Source organism: Urocampus carinirostris, unplaced genomic scaffold, assembly GCF_059441175.1.
Source record: "Urocampus carinirostris isolate Australia breed hairy pipefish unplaced genomic scaffold, RoL_Ucar_1.0 HiC_scaffold_36, whole genome shotgun sequence".
NCBI lineage: Eukaryota > Metazoa > Chordata > Actinopteri > Syngnathiformes > Syngnathidae > Urocampus > Urocampus carinirostris.
This window is the reverse complement of record NW_028283143.1, coordinates 152,501-160,000: the sequence shown is the minus strand read 5'-3', so window position 1 is coordinate 160,000 and position 7,500 is coordinate 152,501. Positions and strand designations below refer to the sequence as shown.

The 7,500-nt window shown below is 57.7% G+C and overlaps 1 non-coding gene across 1 annotated transcript; it reads left to right on the top strand.

Annotated features, from left to right (window-relative positions):
• The first annotated feature begins 4,975 nt into the window (after window positions 1-4,975).
• On the top strand, window positions 4,976-6,962 carry LOC148345658 (18S ribosomal RNA). Its single transcript, XR_015848556.1, has one exon. It is a non-coding gene; the product is annotated as an 18S ribosomal RNA (ribosomal RNA).
• Window positions 6,963-7,500: the final 538 nt, after the last annotated feature.

The following is a 7,500-nucleotide window of genomic DNA, read 5'->3' as shown; positions in this document are numbered from 1 at the left end:
ATATCCCCAAACACCGGCCCGATAATACGCGCACAATTCCCCAAACACCGGCGCGGATTTCAGCCACTATTGGCGGGCACAAGTCCCCCAACACTAGCCCGGGATTCAGCCACTAGTGGCGGGCACAATTCCCCAAACACCGGCCCGATAATACGCGCGCAATTCCCCAAACACCGGCCCGATAATACGCGCGCAAATCCCCAAACACCGGCCCGATAATACGCGCACAATTCCCCAAACACCGGCGCGGATTTCAGCCACTATTGGCGGGCACAAGTCCCCCAACACTAGCCCGGGATTCAGCCACTAGTGGCGGGCACGATTCCCCAAACACCGGTCCGATAATACGCGTGCATATCCCCAAACACCGGCCCGATAATACGCGCACAATTCCCCAAACACCGGCACGGATTTCAGCCACTATTGGCGGGCACAAGTCCCCCAACACTAGCCCGGGATTCAGCCACTAGTGGCGGGCACGATTCCCCAAACACCGGTCCGATAATACGCGCGCATATCCCCAAACACCGGCCCGATAATACGCGCACAATTCCCCAAACACCGGCGCGGATTTCAGCCACTATTGGCGGGCACAAGTCCCCCAACACTAGCCCGGGATTCAGCCACTAGTGGCGGGCACGATTCCCCAAACACCGGCCCGATAATACGCGCGCATATCCCCAAACACCGGCCCGATAATACGCGCACAATTCCCCAAACACCGGCCCGATAATACGCGCGCAATTCCCCAAACACCGGCCCGATAATACGCGCGCAAATCGCCAAACACCGGCCCGATAATACGCGCACAATTCCCCAAACACCGGCCCGATAATACGCGCGCATATCCCCAAACACCGGCCCGATAATACGCGCACAATTCCCCAAACACCGGCCCGATAATACGCGCGCAATTCCCCAAACACCGGTCCGATAATACGCGCGCATATCCCCAAACACCGGCCCGATAATACGCGCACAATTCCCCAAACACCGGCCCGGATTTCAGCCACTAGTGGCGGGCACAAGTCCCCCAACACTAGCCAAGTTCTCAGCCACTAGTGGCGGGCACAATTCCCCAAACACCGGCCCGATAATACGCGCACAATTCCCCAAACACCGGCGCGGATTTCAGCCACTATTGGCGGGCACAAGTCCCCCAACACTAGCCCGGGATTCAGCCACTAGTGGCGGGCACGATTCCCCAAACACCGGTCCGATAATACGCGCGCATATCCCCAAACACCGGCCCGATAATACGCGCACAATTCCCCAAACACCGGCGCGGATTTCAGCCACTAGTGGCGGGCACAAGTCCCCCAACACTAGCCAAGTTCTCAGCCACTAGTGGCGGGCACAATTCCCCAAACACCGGTCCGATAATACGCGCGCATATCCCCAAACACCGGCCCGATAATACGCGCACAATTCCCCAAACACCGGCGCGGATTTCAGCCACTAGTGGCGGGCACAAGTCCCCCAACACTAGCCCGGGATTCAGCCACTAGTGGCGGGCACAATTCCCCAAACACCGGTCCGATAATACGCGCGCATATCCCCAAACACCGGCCCGATAATACGCGCACAATTCCCCAAACACCGGCGCGGATTTCAGCCACTATTGGCGGGCACAAGTCCCCCAACACTAGCCCGGGATTCAGCCACTAGTGGCGGGCACGATTCCCCAAACACCGGTCCGATAATACGCGCGCATATCCCCAAACACCGGCCCGATAATACGCGCACAATTCCCCAAACACCGGCCCGGATTTCAGCCACTAGTGGCGGGCACAAGTCCCCCAACACTAGCCAAGTTCTCAGCCACTAGTGGCGGGCACGATTCCCCAAACACCGGTCCGATAATACGCGCGCATATCCCCAAACACCGGCCCGATAATACGCGCACAATTCCCCAAACACCGGCCCGGATTTCAGCCACTAGTGGCGGGCACAAGTCCCCAAACACTAGCCAAGTTCTCAGCCACTAGTGGCGGGCACAATTCCCCAAACACCGGTCCGATAATACGCGCGCATATCCCCAAACACCGGCCCGATAATACGCGCACAATTCCCCAAACACCGGCCCGATAATACGCGCGCAATTCCCCAAACACCGGCCCGATAATACGCGCGCAATTCCCCAAACACCGGCCCGATAATACGCGCACATTTCCCCAAACACCGGCGCGGATTTCAGCCACTATTGGCGGGCACAAGTCCCCCAACACTAGCCCGGGATTCAGCCACTATTGGCGGGCACAAGTCCCCCAACACTAGCCCGGGATTCAGCCACTAGTGGCGGGCACGATTCCCCAAACACCGGCCCGGCGCTGAGTTTATGGCCTCCGAAAGGCCCATACATTCAGACGGGTCCATGTATTTTCAGTTTTCCGTAGCAGGTGTGATTGTTTGTTTAATTAGGTAGTTTGTGTTGGTGACGGTGTTCCTAACTGTGGTGGCTTGTTTGTAGAATGTGGGGCCCTGCGTTTGTGTTATGTTGATTTCTGGTAATTTACTTTTTACTAAGTAGTCTTTCAGGTTTTTGTTTCTTTTAAAGGCTGAGATGATTTTGTAATCTTGGATTATGCTTGTGTTCTGTAGTGTCTGATTTATATTTTGTCCATTCATTCAGACGGGTCCATGTATTTTCAGCGACAGCCGCAGTACCGCCAAAATCCATGCAGCGGCGCTGGATTTATGGCCTCCGAAAGGCCCATTCATTCAGACGGGTCCATGTATTTTCAGCGACAGCCGCAGTACCGCCAAAATCCATGCAGAGGCGCTGAGTTTATGGCCTCCGAAAGGCCCATTCATTCAGACGGGTCCATGTATTTTCAGCGACAGCAGCAGTACCGCCAAAATCCATGCAGCGGCGCTGTATTTATGGCCTCCGAAAGGCCCATTCATTACCAACGGGGCTGCAGTAGCATCCCGCGGCCACGCAGGGGCAGATATTGTGAGGGAATTACATGGTAGTGGACGGAGCGCCCATGCATTTCCAATGGGAGTGCAGTACCTCAAAAATCCGCTCCAAGCCACCGAACTTGAGGGCCCGACGTTCCCTCAACACTAGCCCAGTGCAATCGACATTTCGTTCTGTGTACATTGTTACACAGAATGACAATACAAGGGAATTATTATTATTATTATTATTATTATGTATTCAGCCACTAGTGGCGGGCACAATACCCCAAACACTGGCCCGGCGCTGGCTGAGTTTATGGCCTCCGAAAGGCCCATACATTCAGACGGGTCCATGTATTTTCAGTTTTCCGTAGCAGGTGTGATTGTTTGTTTAATTAGGTAGTTTGTGTTGGTGACGGTGTTCCTAACTGTGGTGGCTTGTTTGTAGAATGTGGGGCCCTGCGTTTGTGTTATGTTGATTTCTGGTAATTTACTTTTTACTAAGTAGTCTTTCAGGTTTTTGTTTCTTTTAAAGGCTGAGATGATTTTGTAATCTTGGATTATGCTTGTGTTCTGTAGTGTCTGATTTATATTTTGTCCATTCATTCAGACGGGTCCATGTATTTTCAGCGACAGCCGCAGTACCGCCAAAATCCATGCAGCGGCGCTGAGTTTATGGCCTCCGAAAGGCCCATTCATTCAGACGGGTCCATGTATTTTCAGCGACAGCCGCAGTACCGCCAAAATCCATGCAGCGGCGCTGGGTTTATGGAATCCGAAAGGCCCATTCATTCAGACGGGTCCATGTATTTTCAACGACAGCCGCAGTACCGCCAAAATCCATGCAGCGGCGCTGTATTTATGGCCTCCGAAAGGCCCATTCATTCCCAACGGGGCAGCAGTAGCATCGCGCGGCCACGCGGGGGCAGATATTGTGAGGGAATTACATTGTAGTGGACGGAGCGCCCATGTATTCCTATGGGCAATGCATTTCCAATGGGAGTGCAGTACCTCAAAAATCCGCTAGAGGGCCCCGAACTTGAGGGCCCGGCGTTCCCTCAAGTGCCGATTTTATACCCCCTTCTCCAGCCGACAGCCAGAATTATATTAGGGACTCGCAATTTTGAGAGGTGAGCACCAGGGCTAATCAGCGGCCACCCGTGACCATTGAGTCCGACAGAGCAGAGGCTAGGGGCGGCCTCGCATCTCGCAATTACCGAGGGAAGATGCCGGTTCTCGAAAAATTTCTAAGTTTTTCAAATTTTAAAGTATTGAAGTATTTAGGGCGCTTCCCGCGGCCCTGGCTTTTGCATGTACCCCTCTAAGCTCCGGTTCTCGAAAAATGTCTAAGTTTTTCAAACTTTAAAGTATTGAAGCCGGACTTCCGCGGAGGCTGACAGGGGGCCTCCATCGAAGCACCCTTCACCCCCGGGTGAGCCGGCGTCGGCCCACGGGCCTGCCGGTTCCCCAACTGAGCGATTGGCACACGAGACCCGCCTCGGAGGGCCCACGTCGGCCGGCGCAAGCCGGTGTTCGGGCGTGCGGCTCCTCCGGCTTTGCGGGTCAAGCTCCAGCGCCGAGGATACTAGGCAAACGTTGGGCCCCCCCGAGCCGAGTGGATACCCGCCTCAGAAAGAGCTGGGGCGGTACGTACGGACGGCCTCACTAAGAGGGAACGGAAGCTACTAAAGCACACGTATAACTGTCCGATGTGCGAACGAAAGTGAGGCCGGACGAATCCGATACGAGTTACGAGTGAGGCGGGATCCACGGCTGGCACTCGCGGGGCCCTCTTGCGAAACCATGCCTCGGCGTGAACCTTTTGGCGGCAGAACCAAGACGAACCGAGGTCGAGCTTCCGTCTCGAGCCACACCCAGACGTCCGACCGTCGCGGAGCCCGACGCCACGCGTGCTAGGGCTCCGCGCGAAACATCGTTTCACGACACCCGCTCGTCAGCCCGTCCGAACGTATACGAGTGTCGCGCGGCCCCCCGGGCCCGGCTGTAGCCACAGCCTCGTCCCGGACCAGGGCCGCACCGCCACCAGCAGCGCCCCCCCGGCGGCAGACGCACTCTGGTTGATCCTGCCAGTAGCATATGCTTGTTTTCAAGATTAAGCCATGCATGTCTAAGTACGAATGGCCAGTACAGTGAAACTGCGAACGGCTCATTAAATCAGTTATGGTTCCTTTGATCGCTCCACCGTTACTTGGATAACTGTGGCAAATCCAGAGCTAATACATGCAAACGAGCGCCGACTCGCGGGCGGGGCTCCGGCCTCGCCCCGGGGACGCGTGCATTTATCAGACACAAAAACCCACGCGGTGTCCGGCGGGCGGGGGCTCAGCCGTCGCGCGCGTCCCCCGCGTCCGGCCTCCGCCTCTCCGGGCGGGGGCGTAAGCGGCGCGGGCGGCTCCGCGCGCGCCGGTCCTCGTTCCGCCGGCCCGGCCCCCCCTTTGTGTTGACTCAGGATAACCTCGTGCCGATCGCTCGCCCACCCGAGGCGGCGACGACTCATTCGAATGTCTGCCCTATCAACTTTCGATGGTAGACTCTGCGCCTACCATGGTGACCACGGGTAACGGGGAATCAGGGTTCGATTCCGGAGAGGGAGCATGAGAAACGGCTACCACATCCAAGGAAGGCAGCAGGCGCGCAAATTACCCACTCCCGACACGGGGAGGTAGTGACGAAAAATAACAATACGGGACTCGTTCGAGTCTCCGTAATTGGAATGAGCCGAACACAAACCCATCGGCCAGCATCCATTGGAGGGCAAGTCTGGTGCCAGCAGCCGCGGTAATTCCAGCTCCAATAGCGTATTTTAAAGTTGCTGCAGTTAAAAAGCTCCTAGTTGGACCCCGGGACGCGAGCTGACGGTCCGCCGCGAGGCGTGCATCCGTCTGTCCCAGCCCCTGCCTCTCGGCAAAAGCCCCCGTGATGCCCTTCGCTGGGTGTCACTCGCGGGGCCCGAAGCGTTTACTTTGAGGAAATTAGAGTGTTCAAAGCAGGCCACACGGCCGCCCCTGCATATCGCAGCTGGGAATAATGGAATAGGACTCCGGTTCTATTTTGTGGGTTGTCATGAACTGGGGCCATGATTAAGAGGGACGGCCGGGGGCATTCGTACTGCGCCGCTAGAGGTGAAATTCTTGGACCGGCGCAAGACGGACGAGAGCGAAAGCATTTGCCAAGAATGTTTTCATTAATCAAGAACGAAAGTCGGAGGTTCGAAGACGATCAGATACCGTCCTAGTTCCGACCATAAACGATGCCGACTCGCGATCCGGCGGCGTTATTCCCATGACCCGCCGAGCAGCACCCGGGAAACCGACCAAGTGTCTGGGTTCCGGGGGGAGTATTGTTGCAAAGCTGAAACTTAAAGGAATTGACGGAAGGGCACCACCAGGAGTGGAGCATGCGGCTTAATTTGACTCAACACGGGAAACCTCACCCGGCCCGGACACGGAAAGGATTGACAGATTGAAGGCTCTTTCTCGATACCGTGGGTGGTGGTGCATGGCCGTTCGTAGTTGGTGGAGCGATTTGTCTGGTTAATTCCGATAACGAACGAGACTCAAACATACTAAATAGTACCGCGGCCCCCCGCGCGGTCGGCGGCAGAAAACTTCTTAGAGGGACAAGTGGCTCTCAGCCACACGAGAATGAGCAATAACAGGTCTGTGATGCCCTTAGATGTCCGGGGCTGCACGCGCGCCACACTGAGCGTATAAGCGCGTCGTCTATCCCCGCGCCGGCAGGCGCGGGTAATCCTATGAACCCCGCTCGTGACAGGGCCTGGGGATTGCAATTATTTCCCACCAACGAGGAATTCCCAGTAAGCGCGGGTCATTAGCCTGCGTTGATTAAGTCCCTGCCCTTTGTACACACCGCCCGTCGCTACTACCGATCGGATGGCTTAGTGAGGTCCTCGGATAGTCCCCGCCGGGGCCGGCCCCGGCTCCGGCGGTGTGCCAGAAGACGGTCGAACTTGACTATCTAGAGGAAGTAAAAGTCGTAACAAGGTTTCTGTAGGTGAACCTGCAGAAGGATCATTAACGTACGAGCGGCAGCAGATCCGCCTCGGTACACCCCCGACGAGCCAGACGCCGAGGGCGGCGGGTCGTCGCAGGCGGAGGAAGAGGGTAGACCGGGACGGGACGGGACGGGGGGCGCGGCGCGGGTCACTCCCGGGCCGCGCGTCGGAGCGAGTTCGGCGGGCGCCACGCGGCGCGGCGCGACGCGAGAAAAGGCGGCGGGCGATGTCGCGCTACCTCCGTGCGAGCGGGGTAGCGCGCTCGTCCGACGACCCCAGTAGCGCGGCGCGGCGCGACGACAGGCGACCGCCAGCGACGGGCGAAAGGCGGCGGCCGTGCGCGGGACCCCCGTAACCGGGGAATCCCCCTATGCCGACGACCCTAGCTCGGCGCGGTTCTCGCGCTTCCGGCGCGCGCTTCCTGGGCGGCACTCGCCTCGACGACCTCCCGTCCTTTAAAGGTAACGGTTCGGGCCGGCGCCCCGGCGTCCGTCCGCCCGTCGGTGTCGCGTGTCCGTGCGGCGCGGGGCTGCTCTCGGCGAGGGTCGCCGAGCAAGCGG